The sequence below is a fragment of the Heterocephalus glaber genome, unplaced genomic scaffold (assembly GCF_053883595.1).
Source record: "Heterocephalus glaber isolate CG9 unplaced genomic scaffold, H.glaber_assembly_v1.0 deba00000071, whole genome shotgun sequence".
NCBI classification, from domain to species: domain Eukaryota; kingdom Metazoa; phylum Chordata; class Mammalia; order Rodentia; family Bathyergidae; genus Heterocephalus; species Heterocephalus glaber.
Window position 1 is genome coordinate 37,389,545 of NW_028258137.1, and position 22,404 is coordinate 37,411,948.

General features: G+C 39.4%; 1 pseudogene; it reads right to left on the bottom strand.

The window, feature by feature from the left end:
• Positions 1 to 12,115: 12,115 nt before the first annotated feature.
• LOC101718895 (DNA-directed RNA polymerase III subunit RPC7 pseudogene) lies at positions 12,116 to 12,838 on the bottom strand (annotated as a pseudogene).
• Between the last annotated feature and the right edge of the window lie 9,566 nt (positions 12,839 to 22,404).

Genomic DNA, 22,404 nt, shown 5'->3' on the forward strand with positions numbered 1-22,404 from the left:
TTAATCCCTGGCCCTAGACCATGTATGTGTCTTTTGTGCTCTGTTTAAGAAAGATAACTCTTGTGGGCTGGGGGTGTAGCTCAGTGGTAGAGCACTTGGTTAACATGCACAAGGCTCGGGGTTAAAGCCCCAGCACTTGCCAAAAAGAAAGCACTTGTTGATAGTTCCTTTTGCTTTGTTCTCTCAGTGACAAATGTGTGATTTGTTAGTTATTTTGACCTTAGAAGTTATCTGGTGGTCTGTTAGAATAAGCTTTGGCTAATCATAACACCATGACTTTGTCCTCTTGATTAAAAGAGAAATTGAGATGCACAAACAGCACTAAAACTAGTGAGATTTGTGGTTAAATAGTATTGAGTAGTTAAAGCGGATTTTTATCAGAAGTGTGAGATTTTCAAAGTTTGGTCAAAAGATGAAGATGAGAGATTGTGGCAGAATAATTTTGTTGTATTTTTATTGATGTGTCACAGCAAACAGATTGAATAAAAATGTTTTCTATTTGGGCATTCTTAGGAATATGTTTTAGAGTTGTGTAGTGTGAGTTTAGAGAAGTCATGCTAGTTGATATTGCTTTAAGTGCATGAGCTGAGTAGGGATTTCTATGTTCGTACTTAACGAAGGGACTGAAAATAGCGCTTACATGTTAGGTTTGTTAACATGATTAAGTTGCCATTTTGGCATACCTTTCTGATAATGTAGAAAAATTTTATATCTAGATTTTAAAAGACTTTTGGCTAAATACACACTGAATTTCATATTCAATATAGTTGGATTTAGGGAAGTTTGTTTCCATGGCTCCATTTTAGCTGTTAGGGGCTGGCATACATGTTCACATTATAGTAGTTGACTACACACTTAACCAGTGTAAGTTTTAATACCAATCAATACCTGCCCCCCTCCCTAATTTGATGCCTGTGACTTTGTTCTAATGATATGTGTACTAGCTGGGCTATCAGGTTCAATGCCTTGGTCTTATTTTGCTATAGGCAAGTACCAATATTGGCTGTTTCAACAGATTTATTTTTCCAGCATGGAATCCTAGGGACTGAAAGGGAGATTATTTTAAGTTGTCAGTAGGTGCGGTGTCTAGAGTAGTGAATCCTGTAAATTCAAATTTATGGTTAGGTGACAAATTGAGATTGTCCTTTTCCCTGATCAAAATGAATAAAAGCTTTTTAAACAAAATACAAACTCTTCAATTAAGTCTTGGTATGTATGACTTTGAGAAAATAATGCTACATCTAAAGATTATTGCCTGAAATGGTTTACCAAGAATTAGAAGTGAAAATGTACTTGGTTTTTGTTTGTAAAGGGCTTTGGATTTGAGATTTAAGTGTTTAAAGTATATGAGTTCCCCAACTGGTAATTCAAAATACATTGCCAAGGCTAAATATTCTAGACAGTTGTAGTTCAGTGACCTGTAGTATCAAGATTCCATCCCTAAGTATTAATTTAGAACCAAACTGAATAGTTTAAATACTGAAGAGAGATAAGGGTAGAATTTTGAAATACCATGATCTACAGAATTACTCCATTTACCAAAATACGCTTGCTGAATTATTTTAACCAAAGTTGTGGCACTACTCAACAGTATTTATTGACCACTTCTTTAACGTTAATATTCTGTAGTCACATAGCCACTTAAAAGTGTAAATGTTGAGAGCCAGGATGTCTGTTGGGTAACTAACAGGTGAAACTGCTTAGGCCATTACTGTTCAATGCATCATTTTCAGGATGGTGGCAAAAATCTTTTGCCAATCTAAAGGTATTCCAGTCGTAGCTGTTAAAAAGATTCTGGTGGCTATTAACCAAATGATGCTTTTCACAAATTGAGGTGACAATAGGCAGGTACATGAACAGTTGTTAGTTATAGGGAATAATACCCATGTATATATACCACTTGAATTCTTACATTGAACAAAATGATGAAATGCTCTGTAAAAATCTCAAAGGCTGGGCCTCGTGATGTAAGCCTAATGGCAACAGTCTTGAAGACTGCAGGAGCATGTTTGAGCCCAAACTGGGCAACTTAACAATTTAGTGAGAATGGTACCTAAAGAAAGGGGGAACCAGGAATATTGCTCAGTGTGAAGGTCTTGGGTTCACAACCCTACCCTCAAATCCTTAAAATTTCTCAGCCTGATAGACTACCATTGAATTACTATGGTCTCACCTTTTTGAGCTAAAGCAGCATGATTTAACTTTTTAACAGTCATTGAACATATTTTGCCGTAAAAATTGGGCTGATCTTTTAGAATTGGTTGGGTTTTACATTTTTTAAACCCACATTGGAATTTCAATAAGGGTTGGCATAATAGCAAAAAATAAAAGTACACTTCAACCTTCTTAAACTAGGAAAGGATATAGTGGTGTGCTGGAAATTTCAGGATAATACTGAGCATTTTGAAGACTTCTTGTGCCATTCAAGTGGCAACTTTAATCTCTGGTTTTACCTTCCCATCAGTACCCATTCAGAGATGTACTTGGAGAGGTATTTGTGTCATGTCAGTGTAGTCTGGAAAAGATAATCTCTTGTTCTTGAAGTCTGGAAATTTTTTTTAATCATAAATTATTTTTTAAATCTAAACCAAGTGGAGAGTTCTATTTAGAAATGAACACTTAGCACATAACTGCTCACAACACTGAGTTATTTTTAAAGTCAATTATTTCTGAAACCTAATACCTCCTCTAAGAAATAGTACAGATCTTCCACTTTGGGATGTTAAGCTTGGTGTAGGTACATACATATGTATATTTGAATTTCTAATTAGTTTTATATGACAACTGACAACTAAAATCAGCTATCATTTCACGTACTATACTAAAAAGTCCCAAGATTGTGGGTTCTGAAAGACTAGCACAAGTTGCTTGAGAAACCCTGCTGCAGACAAGTTTTTTGATGTCAGTGCTTTGGTTTGAGTTTGGTTTCCTATGTATCTAGGCTGACCTTGAACTTGCTATGTGGCCCAGACTGGCCTCAGGCATACAATCCTGCATCAAACTCTGGAGTGCTGAGATTATAGGGATGTATGAAGAAGCCTTACCAATGGATCTGTCCTTTTGAGATACACAAAAGGACCAAAAGTGAATTCTGAGGCCCCTTACACACCCAAGAAAATATCTATACATAAATTTTAAATGTAGTTGCTGGGAAATGACAGACTTCTAGACCCGTCTGGTTTAGTCTCAAACTTGCAATCCTCCTGTCTCAGCCTCCCAGAGTGCTGGGATTACAGACGTGCACCACCATGCCGAGCTAATTTTAAATATTTGCATCACGTGAAAACACTTTAAATATTTCCCCCCTAGGCTACATGTTTTAAATGGCTTGTCAATTGTATTACTTATGTTTAATGACATTTCTATTAGTCAAAGTATATCACTGACAGAACTTCTACAGTGATAATCAGTGTCATGCCAGCCAAAATCAAAGAAACTATTTTTGTTAGTTTGTACAGATTTTTCTAATAATATATGATTTCTATCAAACTTCTAAAATATTGAAAATCCAAAGATTTTTTATTACTACTAAGACTTTTTAGAACCATGGCATATCATTGGGCTAAGGAAGAAGAAAGGCATTGTTTGAGTATTTCACCTAGGAAAAATTATATTTTAAAGATACTGTATTTGGGAATCTTAAAAAATATGCATTTGAATGAATTTGGAAGACCCCTAAATCATACCTTTGATCTCATTTAACATATTTCTGTTTTTGAAACAATTATTCCATGTAATGCATATACAGATAGGTCTTAGAGAACCTGTCAAAACAGAATCGCTGGGCACAGTGGTTCATCCCTGTAATCCCAGCACTCAGGAGGCTGAGGCATGAGGAAGCATAGCAAGTCAAATACATGAAAATCACTGTGAGGAACTAGAGACAGAAGATATAGTGAGTATAATTGAAGTTTTACAAGAAAAGGAAAAGTAAGAGTAGTTGAAGAGCTAATGGCTAAAAGAATTCTAGAAGTGACAAAAGAATCTACAGCCTTAATATATCCAATGAGCTGCTGTTAGGAAAAATAGAGATATACCTGGATGCCGTGGTGCATGCATGTAGTCTCACCTACTTGGAAGGCTGTGACAGGAGGATCACATGTTGGACCTCAGCTTGCCCAGTTTAGCAGGAAAATTTAGAAAAGTCTGGGAATGTAGCTCAGTGATAGAGCACTTGCCTAACATATGGGAGGCCCTGGGTTCAATCCCCAGTACCAAGAGAGCAGTCAAATATAGATCCATGTACCAGTAATCAGGAAATACAAGAAATAGAGGCACTTATACTATCATAGGATGCAACCCTTATACCAAGCTCGAATGTGGAAAATGCAGGAGAATGACCCATTTCTTCAACTGCCATAGTAAGCAACACCAAGTAGGGCATGGAGGTAGCTTGCAAGGATCTAAAGTGCAAATCATTTTTAATATGACATTGTACAGGTTTTATGGATAATTAAGGCTACTTTCCCAGGTTTGGAGAATTCTCATCTTACGAGTCTTGCTGAGAAGCAAAGAGTAGCACATAATATAAATATTTAAAAAATCACTCTCCCAGGCTTCCTTACAGCCTGAGCACAGATATGTGATGTCACCACTATTATCCTGCACTAGGCCTTGAGCCAGGATTTAGTGAATCACATATGCACAGATTTTGTAGAATCAGTGCTGGGACAGCTGGCAGTCATGGTGGCAACCGCTTCTCAGAAAGAGCCGGGTTTCTACCACAACACCCAGAATCTAGCACTGATGGGGTTAGCATTGAAAGCAGCAGTATCTGGTGTAGCAAAACCCAGAGCCTGGGAACCAGTCCTGGGGTGTGATTTTTGATTAGTATATGTTGGTGATACATAATAATTACCTGCATCCTGGGGAATTGGTACATACGCAAAACACATCTTCATCATTTTTATTCCCTCTCCTTCCCCCTTCCCATCTCCTCCCATCTCCACAAAGTCTACGTCCCTGTTTTCTATCAGCTATGTTTTATTTTGTACTTTATTTATATTTTAGGTTTCTCACATAAGGGAAAACATGTAATATTTAATCTTCTTGTCTAATTTATTTCACTTAGCATTATGGTCTCAAGTTTCATTCATTTTCCTACAAATGACTCAAGTTTCTTTATGGCAGAGTAATGCTCCATTTCGTGTAAATACCACACCTTCTTTATCCATTCATCTGTTGATGGGCCTATAGATTTAGCTATTATGAATTATGCTGCTATAAACATGGGTGTGCATGTATCACTGTAATATGATGTCTTTAATTCTTTCAGGAAGATATCCAGAAGAGGTACGGCTAGGTTAATTTGAGGTGATTTTAGAAACATGCAGGGGAACAAAGGCTGGATATTTAGCAAACATATTAATCAGAAGCACCTCCACAAGAGCAGACTTGGAATATCCAAAAACGCAATGAAGACAAATGGCAAAATTATCAGAAATCAACATTTTCTGAACTCTGGAAAGTAAAGTTTTGCAACAATCTGAGAAACATTTCCCCCCTGCCCCCAAACAATGGCTCTATTTCAGCAAGAACAATGCACTTTGTGACGTTTTAACTTGTTCTGTTGCTATCCTCTCCTGCCATCCTTGAAAACCAACCAGCTTTCCACCTACAGTAATATGGAAACCACCAGACGCTAAGGCACCACCAGGGTGAAACAGGTCAGAACCTCTCCAAACCCATCCCTACAGAAGGAAGCTCTTTGACCTACTTGGAATCTCGACAACAGTCAGAATGGCTAAAGGTCAAGAGGTCCTGTGCAGGCAGGCAGAGAGGAACATTAGAAAAACCCAGAGGTCCTGATCAATTTTGCCGAATTTTCCAAGAAGTACTCAGAGAGGTGGAAGATAGTGTCCAGGAGAGAGAAATTTAAGTCTGATGAAATGGCAAAGGCAGATAAAGTGCGCTCTGACAGAGAGACGAACGATTACGCCAGGGAAGGGAGACAAAAAAAAAAAAAAAAAGGATCCTAATGCCCCCTTTGAAAGACCGCCGTCTGGATTCTTCCTGATTTGTTCAGAATCCCGCCCCAAGATCACATCCACAAACCCTGGTATTGCCGTTGGAGACGTGGCCAAAAAGCTGGGTGAGATGTGAAATACCTTAAGCTACAGCGTAAAGCAACCCTGATATCACCAAGTGAGGAAGCGCCAGCAGGACTGAGCTGAGTACAAGACCAAGGGAAGGCTCGGGTTGCGAAAAGTCTCGCGAAAGTGGCCCCAGAAAAGGGGGGATAAAAAACTTCGTCTCGCTCTGAGTCCCTTAGGGTAGAGGAGCGCCGTGACTCACCAATCGTGGTCATGCAGTCTCTTGACTGCTCCTCAAGTTGACATGGGCTGCCAGGACCTAGCCACAGGGTCCGGGGCGCCCTGAAACTATCAGAGCCTCACCGATTGCAGAACAGTTTTAAACTGCGGAGGCGAACTCTGTGTTCTCGCTCTGTGCACTTTGCTGTTGGTAGGAAAAGGTATTTGAAGACATCTCTGGCGTGTTTTAAAATTTGGTCTTTAATTTGTCAGGTGGTGTTAACTCTGTGGTTATTGTAACTATGTAGCTAAGGCTTGTAGAAAGATCAAAGCAACCCAGGCAAACCTTTGCTGCAACCTGCTTGGCACTGAGGCTGTGGGACTGGTGCTGAGGTGGATTAACTAAGGGTCAACTAAGGCTCAACCGAGTCAGCGTGGTTCTGGATGTGGAAGGCCCACCTGAGGATTGTTGCCAATGGCATATATAGAGAACTGGTGGGGAAGAGTATGGGCTGTTGATTTTCCTCCAGGGCTGGTTTTCCTGATGTGAACTCGGCTGTTCTCATCGTCAGAAGAGTTCAGGTCCCTGCTGTCACTCCAGATGGCTGTTTCATCAGGGAAGCTCTGGACCTTACCTTGAGTGTGGCTTCCTGGCTCCAGTGCAGATCCCTCAGCGGTGGCACAGACCCTTCACCCTGCCGGTGCAAACCTTCTAGCTTCTACCACTGGCCTTTGGGCCTTGCCAGTGCAGATCCTTGATATGGGCAAGTGTGAGACATTGCATTGGGTTCTAGGCCTCCAGCTGGACTTGTGCAGAACATTGCTGTGGGATTCAGGCCCTCACCTGGATTCTCCAGGTCTCTAGCATGTGGAAAGATGTCTTGCACTCCTCTGCATTTGACTTTTTGGGTGAATATTATAAAATAATCCTATAAATTATGTGTCCTGTATTAAATCTATTCCCTTGCAAGCCCTGACTACAACAGGTGCCATGGGGAGGGGACTGTAGACCTGTTGTCACCTGGCTGTGGTATTGTCTGGTTGCTGTACATGGAGACCGAGCATCCTGCTGCCTATCTTACCTGGGGACCGAGAGGGTCATTTGGGGAGCAGTGTTTAGATTTGTTATTGTTTTGTTGTTTAGTGTGGTAGGTACAAATTGGGGTTTTTTCATTTTGTTTTGTTTTGTTGGTACCGGTGATTGAACTTGGGTCCTTGCACTTGCGCAGCAGGCGGCAAAACCACCGAGCTAAATCCCTGGCCCAGTACAAATTGTTTTTAAACTGTAGAATTCCTCATTGATGGCAAAGCAAAGATCCTTGGCTGTCAATGAAGTTTCAAGAAACTTCCACAGGACATGGTGGCACACAACTGTAGTCCCAGCACTCAGGAGGCTGAGGTGGGATGATTGCCAGAAGTTTGAGGCCAGCCTGGGCTACATAGTGAATTCAAGGCCATCCTGAACTGCATAGTGAGACCCTGTCTCAAACAAACAAAACAACAAAACTTTTGTACTTAGATATGATTTGCCACGTTGTGTCACTTTTTAATGTTTAGAATGCTGAAATTATTTCCAAGTTAAATAAACAGTATTAAATTTTAAAAAAGAAATTCAATGAAAACAGTTCTTCGCTTGAGTTTATCTTTTTTGTTGGTGTTTGAGACAGTCTCATTATGTAGTCCAGGCTGGCCTTGAACTCACTGTGTAGCCCAGGCTGGCCTGGAACTCACAGCAATCCCCCTGCCTCAGCCTCACACATACTGAGATTTCAGGAGTGCACCACCACGCCCAGCTTCAAGTTTGTCTTTATTTCACTGACTCAGAGCTCAAAAGCACTTACTGGCAATTGTTTTACATCACACCTGTCTGAGGGGGATATAAGGGTTGAGGCTAATTAAAGGCTGACCAAACCTGAAAGAAAACACTGGAGAATAAATTATCCACTGAAAGCTTTAGCAGGAAAAGAAAGTTAAGGCAGAGCTGTCAGCAGGCCCTGCAGCTCCAGCCCACCCAGCACTCCCCAGCAGAGGCTTGGTGACCCACTACTTCTAAGGAAAACACAATAAACATCTATAAAGAAGATATTAATAAAATTAATGGGATTCGAGTTTTAGACAAAAAAACTCTGATTTCAAGAATGAATAAAACAACTAGGGCCAGGTGTGGTGGTTCACATCTGTAGACTCAGCATTCAGGAGCCTGAGGCAGGAGGATCACCACAAGTTCGAGGCCAGCCTGGGCTACATAATGAGTTCAAGGTCAGCATGAACTACACAGAGAGACCCTATTTCAAAAAACAAAGAAACAAAAATACGACTTCCAAAAGAGCAATAGTAAAGCATTTATCTGACTTCTGAATTGAAGCCATATAGCAGTGGGAAGATTACTGCATGTGCTAAAAGAGACTAACTCCATCTGCAAATTCCCTACCAGCCAAAATCCTTTCAAAATTGGAGGTGAAATAAAGCACATTTTCTGTGAGAAAAAAAAATTAACACATTATCACCGGGAAGCTGTCACTAAAGGAAATGTTAAAGCTTATACTAAATGTAGGTGATAAATGATCCCACTATAGAAGGCCTAAAATACAAAAGAAAGAAAAGTGAGGATAGTGATTCAAATGTGGGGAAAATGTAAGTGAACATTGCCTATTAATGTTCATAGAAGAAGAAAAATATTAAAAATAATGACAGAGGGCTGGGGATTTAGCTCAGTGGTTCCGCTGCCTGTCTCACAAGCAGAAGGACCCAAGTTCAATCCCTGGTACGAAAAAAAATAAAATAAAATAAAAATAAAGACAGAAATAGCTGGCCATGGTGGCTCATGCTTGTAATTGCAGTTACTTGAGGAGCTGAGGCAGGAGAATCCCAAGTTGAAGCCCATCCTGGGCAATTTAGCAAGACCTTGTGTCAAAATGTGTTTTTTAAATCAAATAAAAAGGGCTAGAGATTTAGCTCAGCACTCTCACTGGGTTCAATCCTCAATACAAAACAACAACAACAACAACACCCCAAACAGCCGTGGTGGCACCTGCCTGTAATCCCAGCACTAAACGGGAGGGAACAGGGGCTGAGGCATGAAGATCTCCCCAAATTCAAGGCCAGCCTGGGCTACATAGCAAGACCCTGTCTCAAAAAGAAAAAAAGTATATATTCTAGTATATATTCCATCAGTTTTTAAAAAAAGAATTTAAAGTGTAAACAAATATTAAAGAAAAAACCATTAAAGCAACCAGTTTGTTATAACACTCCCCCCCCCCCACAGAACAGGGGATCAAACTCAGGACCTTGCACTTGCAAGGCAGACATGGTGGGTGCCACTGAGCTAAATCCCCAGCCCTTGTTATAATACTTTTTTCTTGGTACTGGGGATCGAACTCGGGACCTTGCATTTGTGAGGCAGGCGGCGGAACCACTGAGCTAAATCCTCGTCCTGTTATGATACTTTTAAACATGCTTCACCAAGTACTTTTTCATATATAAAGAAGCTATCTCTGCAAAATACTGTTTACCTTCCTATGGAGTAACTTCAGTCTCAGATCTTAAGCCAGAAAAATAAGGTTTATGCTGGTAAATAAAATAACTTGCAGATTCTGTCCTCACAATTAATATACTTTAAAATTATAGAAAGATCTTCCAAAAGGGGAAAGAATACACCTCGCTGAGGCTTCCTAGGGTAAATCCTTGCTCAGAGGGACTGCCCTACAATCTGCAGGACTGCCCCAATGACAGCAGATCAAAATCTAGGAAAAGAAGTAACTTTTCCTTTCAGTGTATTTGCCTGCTTCAAGCAGCTATCTGCAGATTTGTAATGAAGCAAGTACTAAAGTGTAGCGATCAGAATCCTATGTACTAAACAGTATTTGGCTCCAATACCAAAGGAACTGAAAGAATAAAACAACTCTATTAATCATCATTCCCAATGACAACTCTGTTATTATTACTGAAAACTTCCTGGGAGGTTGCTATTCTTAGTAGGTTGCAGCTTGAAGACTTTATGTTTCAATTTAGAATTTTAAAGTTTGATAAGCTCCTTTATACAAGAAGCCACATATAATAAATATAGCACTAAACTAGTAAGATGGGGCCTCTAACCCATCTTGAATTATCTGAGGAAGTATTGCCATTGAAAGTGATCTTTTTCCTGAGACAGTCGTGTTGCAAACCACAAGACAACACAAATTTTCTCTACAAATAACAAGATGGGAAATTCTGATTTCAATAAATCTGATTACAATATATTTTATAGGAAAATACGTTTCTTAAAACTGTGTTTTCAACAAGGAAAAAAAGTAATGTGACAATAGAAGGAAAAAATGGAAACAAAGCTTTTGTACATGGGGGAGGGGGCTTGAAGGGGGAAGGATAAAATAAAATAAAATTTATTTTTAAAAAATTGTGTTTTCAGTTACAGCTACGATTGTTTAGAAGGTAAGAACCAAATTTAAGAACTGATCATTTCTGTAAGCGAAGAGAATGTATACATAAGGTAAAATTCTGGTTAGTGTTTTAAAACTTTTATCAGAAATTGTGAAACTTAACCATGTTCTTTCAAGGTTGAATTTAATATTCTAGGTAGAAATAGAATTTAGGGCTCTAGTGCTCAGGCAAATGGGTGCTATCTTCCAAAAGAGAATAATCCATTTATTTTGGTGTGTAATATTAATGAATTGTTTAAAAAATTTATAATATGAATTCTTTTTGAAAATCTTTGGCATTTTTAGTTCTATGGAGGCTCAGGTTTCTAGGTATTTTCTCCCCAAAATATAAAATGGAAGGGGAGCTAGTTTTTAAACAAAAAAGGATTCATCTTAATTTCAAAATGACCTGAGTTCTTTCTGGATTTTTAACCAGCTGTACAGAGGCCTATGAGACATAGCAGAGGTCACTACCTTCCGCAAGCTCATACTTAGCATGCTGCTGTGAAGTTGATATAACTGGAATTTACTCTACACTTACGTTAAGTACAAAATTAAACAAGAGGTCTCAGTCTAATTTTTCATAAGCTTAAGTATTGGAAGATCTCAAAATTATTTCAGAGAGATCACATATATGTAGCCCCAAATCCAAGTGTTTATTATATTCATCCAACATGAAAGCGTCTTCATATGAGATGTGAACTGTGAAATTTATATATAGCTCACATGAACATCTTTTCCTGTGTGTATGTTTTTGATCACAAAACATTTAATTTCTTACGTTTGGATTTTTTTCTTACGTTTGCATTTGTGAGAGCTCAGGTAAGTTTCTGTAGCAATAATGTGGTAGTACAGTGCATTCCATATAAAAGTAAAAAATAACTTTCAAGTTTCTTTGTTTTTAAAGTGCTCCATGCTCTCTCTTGTCAACTTTTAGATTATAGAAAGCCATTGTAACTCATAATAATGCTTTAAAAAGATCAGCAGTCAAAGAAAAATGATTTGTTCAAGTATGGATCTATAGATTAAGAGATGCAAAAGCTCTTTAGGCACATTCAAATCCAAATTTTGAAAAATCCACTAGCAGGCATAGAGGGATGGCAGAGGTACTTGGGAGGAAGTTCAGAGTTTCAGAGACTAGTTTATAAGGTAACTGCTGTGTAAACTCAAAGTAGTTTTACATATTTTGGTAACAAGTATTTGTCTAATGAAATAAAAACAAAAATACTATATGTTGTGGCCAGGGATTATCTCAGTGGCACCACACCTGCCTCAGAAGCGCAAGGTCCTGAGTTCCATCCCTGTGAGTTCCATCCCTGGTACCAAATATATATATAATATTATATAATATAATATATTATATATTATACTATATAATGTATATTATAAATCACAATTATGATTTATCATAATAAATATTATTGTGATATATATATATATATATATTCATTCCTTACCAGCAACAAAACAAATCAAGTTTGTCCAAATACTCAGAAGTTGAATTATAAAAAAAAATTTGAGAAATTTCATGGCTAATATTTCACTGTCGGCATCAAAATCTCCATCTTCACAGTATGAATTAATGTAGTCATTTTCCTCTTGCTCTTCTTCATCATATTCTTCCTGTCCTACATCATTGTCATTGTCGTCATCGTCACCTTTACTTTTCTCTTTGCTTCCTTCTTTCCCTTCGTGTTCCCCATCTGCTTTTTCCTCATCACCTCTCTTTTCCAATTCCTCAATTTTTTCAACACATCTGCAACATTAATGAGTGAAGAGACTTTGTCTGTACTCTTGAGTTTGGAGATTTTGTGTCTGCTTTTTTTTGCCTTTTCTTCAGCATCATCTCTCTTGGGAGGCTTCTCCAATCTGGTCTCCATTCTTTGTATACCTTCATGTGTCTTTTATTATAGCTTTCAAAATCCGATTTTTCTTTAGGTTTTTCAGTAGACTAAAGCATCCTTTAATTGTTTCTCTCGACTGCTGTTTCAAGGCCAGCCTGTGATCTTCCCTTTGTACTGTTTTCGGTGGCATTGATTTATAATCTGTATCAGGAAACAGTGAGGGTGGTTTCAACACTACATCAAGTAACTTCTCACCTTTGCTAAACCCAACAGCCACAATATCAAAGGTATAGGCAGCAAGTCCTCTTCCTTAATTTCTAGTCATCAAAAACTAGTTAAGCCAGAAGAGCAGGCAAACATTGCTCACTAAGCCTTAAGGTTTGGGTGAAGTTGTGCAGCCCAAGTGCAGGCCGCCTGCGTTCTACCACCCAGTAGCTGGCCCCCGCCCACCTCAAATAGGCCCCACCCCAAGCTCTATCAGTTTTATGAGATCATGATTACAATTTAGGATTTCAGAACTTTGTTGTTATAAAGAAGATTGTGAACCTCTTTGTATGATGTCCATTATAGTCTTGATTGCAGTAACTTCATTGTACTTTTCTGACTGGTATAATTTTATGCCTATTGCCACATTGCTCTCCAAAATGAATGAATAATCTACAGAGGGGTATACAGATTTTGTACACACTAATTTGATTTTGTTTTATTTAGCAAACTTTGGTTTTTCTAGCTTAACAGAGATGTTCTGCTAACTTAAAACTCTCTTGGTTTGCTTTTTCATTTTAACATGATCAAACAAGTAGTGGTTCCTAAAATGTAAAAAGAATTTGTTTACCTTAAAGTTTGTCCTTGCAGCAAGGTATTTTGATTCTGTCAATCTGGCCATCCAGAATATTTTATATATGACTATTTGTTCTTTGTGGTAACCACAGTGTGGATAGTTATACAGAAACAGACCCACATGTGTGCAAACACTGGATTACCTACCCACCTGTTAGACTCAGGTACAATGGAAATATTCTGAATGATTAAAAAGGAATTGGCCATTATTTTCTCAAGTCCTTCCAAGAAGGAGATGCAAATTATAAACAAATTTATCAAATTAAAAAACAAATATTATGGTTAGGATTGACATCAAATGAAAATGATTTCATTTAAAACTGCACATAGAAAACTTGGTGATACACACATTTTATTTTATTTTATCTTATTTATTGTTTGGGTGCTGGGGATTGGATCTAGGGCCTCCCGTCTCTTGGCAAGCAATCTGCACCTGCTTCCTCAGGACCTCATGCTTGCCAGGCAGGCACTGTGCCACTGAGCTACATCCCTGCCTCAAAATAACTCCTTTTTATATATCATAGAAAACTTTAATTATTGACCTAAGAATGCTTAGAAATAATACTTGCAATTAATAAACTTTTTGTTTTGAGACATTTATAGGCATGTGCCACAATGCTCAACTTCAATTAATAAACATTTATTAAGCCAGGTATGGTGGTGCATGCCTGTAAATCTCAGCACTTAGAAGGCTGAAGCAGGAGTATCACAGAGAGTTCAAGGCCAGCCTGGGATACATAGTGAGTTCAAGGCCATCCTGGAATACATAGTGAGACCCTGTCTCAAAAATACCTAAATATGTAAACAAATAAACAAACATTTATTAACTAAAAATTGAAGAACAACATTTTTCAATCAAAACTTATAAAAAATCTGACTTTGAGCTAGGAAAGCCTTATTTGATCATAAATAATGGTCATAAAAGGGAATTATACTGTCAAAATCTTCAGTAGTAAAACTAGACATGGGGAAAACATGACCAAATTTTCAAAACAAATAATCCTGATTAAATAAATTCAGAGAAATAAAAAATTTCAAATGCAAAAAATGAAAAAGTGCCAGGTATCCTGGCACACACTGTAATCTCAACACTTGGGAGGCCGAGCCAGGAGGATCACCACAAGCTTGAGGCTAGTGTGGGCTACATAGCGAGACTCTGTCTAAAAAAAAAAAAAAAGAAAGAAGGAAGGAAAAGACAAGGCTGGGGATGGCTCAGTGGTAGAGCACCTGCCTAGTGTGCAAAAGGCAAGGTAAGATTCTATTAAAATATTTTTATCAAATAAAGACATGCAATTAAAAAAGTCCTAATTTCAAAACAGCAGCATGAAAAGTGCTGTATTCTTAGTTTCATAAGAGGAGAGTCTATGTGTCTTTTATTGTCAAATTTTTCCTTTTGTCTGTCAGTATTGATGAAAATTTCATGAAGTAAAATCAAAAGTCCATTTCTATAACTTGATTTAAACACTACGTGATATATATGTGCTGAAACATCATGTTACCCCATAAATATGTACATTTTTAATATTTTTATGTATAGGTTATAAATTAATATAATATAAATAATTTATTTCCTGCACAATTCAAAACTACTGGGGAAAAAAACAACCCTCCCCTCCTTAAACTTAAATCTTTTTGTTTTTATTTTTTGGTTTTTTTGGTATGGGGATCGAACTCAGGACCTTGTGTTTGTGAGGCAGTTGTGATGCCACTGCCCCAGCCCTGGTTTTTTTGAGATGGGGTCTCACTATGCAGTTTAGGCTAGCCTTGCATTTACTATGTAGCCCAGACTACCATTGAACTCACAGTGATCTTCCTGCCTCAGCCTCCTGAGTGCTAGGATTATAGGCGTGTACCGCTATGCGGGGCTAGATTCTTTATTTGGTGGAAGTACATTCTGATACAACATGACATTCAGAGACTCTTGGCCTTTTTTTTTTTTTTGGTACTGGGGATTGAACTCGAGACCTTGCACTTCTGAGGCAGGTGCCGGAACCACTGAGCTAAATCCCCAGCCCTCTTGACTTTTTTCTTTTTCTAAAACAAGACTTTATGGCTACACAGTACATTATTGTATCTGTATCATAATGCATTTTTACCCCACTAAGATATATTTAAATCTGGCCAATTTTTCATCATTGAAATAATACTGGAGAGGGCCGGGGATTTAGCTCAGTGGTTTCGCTGCCTGCTACGCAAGTGCAAGGACCTGAGTTTGATCCCCGGTACCTCCCCCCCCCCAAAAAAGAAAGAAATGATACCAGAGAGGGGCAACATAAGTTTTTTTTTTTAATTTAAGACTTTTCTGATCCTTTTAGATTCATTAAACCAGCGAGAAAAATCTCTAGTGCAAGTGTGATCACAAGAGGGTCTCGTGTAAGGTAAAGTAATTCTGAGTGACATCTTATCACCTTTGCCATATTCTATTGGTTAGAAGCAAGTAACAAGTCCTGCCCAGACTCAAGGTGGTGCATTAGTCAGTGTTTACTAGAGAAACAGATATAACACAAGATATACAAATATATGAGAATTTACAAGATTGGCTTACAGTGGCCACCCACGGAGTCAGATGAGGAAGAGTGCAGAGGGTCTGTCCACACACTGGAGACTGAGGATCCAGTCGAAGATCTGGAGCTCACTGCAGTGTCCTGCATGACAGGGCGATAGGGTCTCTCTATGTAACCCAGGCTGGCCTGGAACACGAGGCAATCCTCCTGCCTCAGCCTCCTGAGTGCTGGGATTACAGGTGTGCGATACCACACTTGGCCTTCGTTTCTTTCACTTCACGTAATGTTTTCCACATTCTTCCATGATGTAGCACATATCAGTACTTCATTCCTTTTGATTGCTGAATAATATTTCACTGTAAGCTGAATAATATTCCACGGTAAGCTTGAGACCCCTAACCTTAGATCAGCCTGCTCAGGCAACTGCCCTTGACTGGCAGCTGGGAAGGTGTGCTAGGCAGAGGGTAGCTACACGGCCAGCCCAAGGGAGGCTGGGCAGTCTCCCAGTGTGTTCACACAGCTTCCTGAAGAGCGAAGCTTGTCTGTGGGGCTCCACTGGGACAGGACTCTACGAAGCTGGCGCCAGTCTCCTTCTCTGCCCTGTGCCCCTTTTGCCTCTGCTCCTCTGTTCTTCTGTACCCTTGGCTATAAGAAGTCTTAACTACCAGTATGGCTGTATGCTGAGCCCTGCGAGTCCTTCCAGTGAGTCATCAAATACAGGGGTGATCTTGGGGACCCCAGAAATGTATGGATACACGTCTGTTTTTTTCAGTACTAGAGATTGAACTGACAGACTTCACACTGAACTACCTTATCAGCCCTTTTTATATTTTATTTTGAGACTGAGCCTCACTAAGTCACTAAATTGGCCAGGCTGGGCTCAAATTTGAAATCCTTCTACCTCTCTGCCTCAGTCTCTCAGAGTTCTGGGATTACAGGTGCCATCACCTCTCTCTTTCTCTCTCTCTCTCAGACACACACACACATACACGCTAGAAATTGAACCCAGGGCCTCTTGCATACTAGGCAAAGACTCTATCATGCACAATTTTTGTTTTCTTTTTCTTTTTGGAACCGGGGATCAAACTCGGGTCCTTGCGCTTGCACAGCAGGCAGTGAAACCACTGAGCTAAATCCCCGACCCTTTTGTTTTCAATTTTCTGAGTTATTGCATAAGGAATTTGTAGATCGGGCCAGGGATTTAGCTTAGTGGTTCTGCCACCTGCCTCAAAAGCACAAGGACCCGAGTTTGATCCCTGATACCAAAAAAAAAAAAAAAAAGGAATTTGTAGAGCCAGATGTGGTGGCACACATCTTTATTCCCAGCACTCAGGAGGCTGAGGCAGGAGGATTGCCATGAGTTCAAGGCTATTGTGGGCTACATGGTGAGTTAAAGGCCAGGCTGAATTACATAGGAAAAAAAAGAAAAAAAAAAGAAAAAGGGAATTTGGCCTTGTCCCTGGTTCCTGGAAGAGGTAGACCTCTAAATCCTCAGAATTTCCCAAGTAACAGGAAGGTCTTTGTTATTCACAAACCCCTTGGATCACAGCTGATCCACAGTTTAGAGCAATGAGTTGACTCTCAATGGGAACCCGAGATAGCTTCAGAGTGGGAGCTGGATATGCGATTAGCATGTTAGGGCTTGGAGTCATGTGAATTTCCCAATCTTCTGGGCAGGGGAGGGAAACCAACCTGGGTACTGAGTTCATTCTTGTTAACACTGATTCATCTTATGCTATGCAATGAAGCCTGCATAAAAACTTCCAGTGCTGAATGTCAGTGGAGCATCCTGGTTGGTGAAGATATCAGAATGTCCAGGATGACTCGTCCAGGAGGGCACAGCTTTGTGCTTGCGACCCTCCTGGACCTCTCCCTTTATGTCACTCTATTTGGCTGGTTCTGATTTACATCCTTTTTAACAAAACTGTAATTTCAAGTATGATGCTTCTCTGAGTTCTGCAAACCATTCTACAGTTATTGGACCTTTTTTAGTTACTTTTTTAATAGTACATGTTCACAGTATGTGATGGTCACATTCCCTGTGGGGAGTTGGTACAAGTACACAGCACATCTTTATTTTTTTTTACTTTCCCTGCAGCTCTCGGTCCTAACTTGATGGGGCTGTGAGAGCTCCCTCTTTTGTAGCCAGGAGGTCAGAGGTGCAGGCATCCAGGGAAGGAGGCTGAGCTGCAGCTGGTGTCTACAGCAAAGCAGTCTCAGCGAGCACCGGACCTTTGTGTGGTGGAGTCTGATGCTTCCTTGGTGATTAACATCACTGTCGTATTCATACATGAGGTACCTACAGAACAGAGAAGCTCTGGTGTCATTCCTATTCATCTGGCATGTTTTTTCCTAGCCAAAAATATTTTGGTAAAATCAATCAAATTGAACATTACTTTTTGGTAGATACTCCAAACATATTTTTCTCCTCACTCAAAGATGCCAGAAATGAGCTATTCCAAGCCTTTCTTTTTTTTTTTGGTACTGGGGATCGAACTCGGGTCCTTGTGCTTGCAAGGCAGGCGGTGGAACCATTGAGCTAAAGCCCCATCCCTCCAAGCCTTTCTTTTTCAGATGAGACACACAAGGCAGACCAGAGCAATGAGGCTCAGGAAAGTTTGAAATTTTAGAAATATAAAAGCAAAGTTTCTATATTTTGGTACTGGGGACTGAACTCAGTGGTGCTCTACCAATGAGTTACACCTCTGGACCTTCTCATTTTTTATTTTGTATTCTTTTTTTTGAGACAGGATCTTGTTATGTAATTCATGTTGGCCTCAAACTCACTATGTAGCTTGGTCTGGCCTCAAACCTCCTGACTCAGCCTCCCGAGTGCTGGGATTACAGGTGTGCTCCACTACGTTTGGCCATCATTTTTTATTTTGAAACAAGATCTTGCTAAATTGCCCAGCCTAGGCTCAAACATGCAACCTTCCTGACTCAGCCTCCTGCATAGCCAGGATTACAGGTGGGTGCTTATACTTGGCATCAAACCTCTTTTTTTTTCTTTTCCTTTTTCTGCATTGCTGGGGCTCAAACATCATGGTCTCACACATGCTAGGCATGCATTCCACCACTGAGCTATATCCTGGCACAAAGCTATGCTTTTGACCAACAGTTCAGAAGTATTCCTATTGCATTTTACTATTTTTATTTTCTTATTTTTTATTTTTTATTTTTTTGGTACCGGGGATCGAACTCAGGACCTTGCTTTTTCGCAGCAGGCGGCAAAACCACTGAGCTAAATCCCGGGCCCCGGTTTTACTATTTTTAAAGCAACATTGCAGGGGCCCGGGATTTAGCTCAGTGGTTCCGGCACCTGCCGCGCAAGCGCAAGGTCCCAAGTTTGATCCCTGGTACCAAAAATAAAACAACATTGCAACTTAAAATAAATTTAATCAGAAATTTACATATTTTAAAAATGTTGGTCACTTATTTCAATTACTTTCCTTGACAGACTACGATAAAATGGCATAAAGAAATAAAACAATGAGTTAACAGTTGTAGGCTGGATATATATTTATAAAGTGTTATGAAAAGGTATATTAATGTAAATTTTAAAAATTACAAAGATTTGTTGCTTCTTGTACCTCATTTCTTCCTTCTGGGACCAATTTTCTTCTTTCTAAGGCTGAGTTAACCACATTACTATCTGAAGAGACTGGGCCATAAGCGATAAATAAGGACACTATCTAAAGATGAAAGGTTAATGGCCCCTATTCAACAACTGCTGCTAGAGCAACTAGATCTCCACAGGTTAACTTAAACTTCATAACTTATGCAGAAATTAACTCAAAATGTATTGCCTTAAGTGTAAAATGTAGAACTTTTAGGCGTAGGAGACAACCTCTGGGAGCTAGGATTAGGTAGAGTCCTGAGACTTGATACCAAAAACACAATCCATAAAAGGAAAAAATAGTAAATTAAATTTCATCAAAATTAAAACCGTGTTTCATGAAAGCTTGAGTGAGAAGGATGAAAACACATGCTACAGAATTGGGGAAAATATCTGTAAACTACGTATAAGAAAAAGGATCAGGGTGGGGATTTAGCTTAGTGGTTTTGCTGCCTGCTGCGCAAGCGCAAGGACCCAAGTTCAATCCCCGGTACAAAAAAAAAAAAAAAAAGAAAGAAAAGAAAAAGGATCAATATATAGTATGTAGAAAGTCCTCTCAAAATTCAGTCATAAAAAATAAACAATTAAATTAGAAAATGGGCCAAGACCTGATAGATATTTGAGTGAGAAATATTATAGAGAGGGCAAGTAAGCACTGCCAAAGGTGTTTGCTACCACTAGCCATTAGGGAAATGGGGATTAAAACTATAATTAGATATCATTACACACCTATCAGAATAGGTAAAATAAAAAAATAGTGGCAATAGCACATGCTGGCAAGTCTGTAGAGAAAGGGCATTGTCTTAGTTACTTTCTCATTGCTGGGACAAAATACCAGACACACACAAATTAAAGGAGGAAATTTTTTTTTTTAGCTCACAGTTTGGAGAAATTTTAGCCCATGGTTGGCTGGTTCCAAGAGAGGGTAGCATGCAAGAGGAGCATCACAGAGGAGAAACAGCCCAGGCTTAGAGTAGGCAGGAGGTAGCTAGCAGTGAGCCTTCCTTTCCCTTTTTATTCCATCCAGGCTACAAGCCTATTGGTGGTGCCACCCACACCCAGGGTAGGCCTTCCGATTATCCACACCCAGAACTATGCTAAACCAATCAGTAGACTAATCTAGTTATCACACACCCATGATCCAGTCACTCCTAAAAGCCATGCCTATGAGCACATAAGGCTTTGGGAGGACATCTAGATATAAGCTATAACAGGCATGTATCACACGTTGCTGGTGGGAATGTAAGAGAGAACAGCTGCTCTGGAGAACTGCTTGGGCAATTTCTAAGAGGTAAAGCATGAAATTATACCACCCAGTAGCTGAATTCCTGGGCATTTATCCTAAAGAAATTAAAACTTATGTTCATGCAAAAATTTGTACACAAACGTTCACCAGAACTTTACTTGTGATGGCTCCAAACTAGCAACTGTCCAGGTATCCTCCAGCTGACGTGTGGCTTAAACACACTGTGGAGCACATGCACTAGGGGATGCCACTCAACAATAAAGAGGAGCAAACTATCAATACAACAACCTGGAGAAATCTGCACAGAATTATGCTAAGTGGGGAAAAGTAAGGACAGTTCCACAAGGTCACAGATATGTGATTCCATTTGTGCTTGTACTATTTTAAGGTGACCAAATTTTTAGAAATAGAGAATAGTTGAGTGGCGCCAGGGGTTAGGCTGGGAGCAGACTGAAGGTGACATGTTCAGAAGGAGTAGCAGGGAGCTGGCATGCGGTGGGACACACCTGTCATCCCAGCACTCTGGGAGGCTGAGGCAAGAGGTTGGAAAGTCCAAGCTCAGCCTGGGGAATTCAGTGATTTAGAAAGACTCTGTCTCAGAGTAAAAATTAAAAAAGGGTTGGGGATGTCACTCAGTCCAAAGGCTCTGGTTCAATCCTCAGTACTGCAAATAATTAACTAATTATTAAATGGTAGCATGGGTGCTAGAACTGTCTGGTATCGTAATATATATATAGATAAGGCAGCCTACACAGGTAACAAAACTAGAACAGCCACAGAGTAAATTGGGAAAATGTGAATAAGATCTGTAGATTTTATTAATCTCATTTTCTAGTTGTGATTGTTTTGTTGAGTTTTTTTTGGTACTGGGGATCGAACTCTGGTCCTTGTGCTTGCGCAGCAGGCGGCGAAACCACTGAGCTAAATCCCTGGCCCATGGTTGTGATTTATACTGTAGTTTTCCCAAATAGTTCCGTTGGGGGAAATTGGGTCAAATATAGTTAGGATCTCCGTTATTTCTTACAACGTGTGTGAATCTGCCATTCTCTTTTTTTAGAAGTTAAAGATTAAGTTTATGTTACATGATGAGCTTTTTCTTTTTCTTTTTTCATCTTGTGTGTGTGCACGCATGTATTTGTGTATGACTGTGTGTCTGAAAAAGAGCATGTGTGCGAGAGAGATACCAGAGATTGAACATAGGGAACACTGAGCTACTTCCCTAGCCCTTTAAAAAATTAAAAAAATTTTTGGACAGAGTCTTCCTAAGTTTTCCCCAGGCTGGCCTCAAACTTGTAATCCTTCTGCCCCAATCACTCAGGTAGCTGGAATTACAGGCATCTGCTACCATGCCTGGCTCTGCTTTTAATTCTTTATGAATTATTAAGACATTTAGCCACTGGGCTCAGAGCTGTGCTTGTGGAAAAACTTACACCTTATCCTACATTATCAATGTCTAAGAGATTAATAAGTCAGTGAAGAAACTTTCCAGGCCTATGTAATGAAGAGTGAAAACTGAAAAGAAATGGAAGGAGGTGGGGATTAAAAAAAAATTAAAGCTAATAATTTCTTTATTGATCAGTTTAGATGTTTGCTTTAGACACTGATACTTGGTAGTCACCAGGAGATCCTGGCTATCTATTGTACTAACTGATCACCTATGTAGCATATTAGATTCTTTAAAAAGT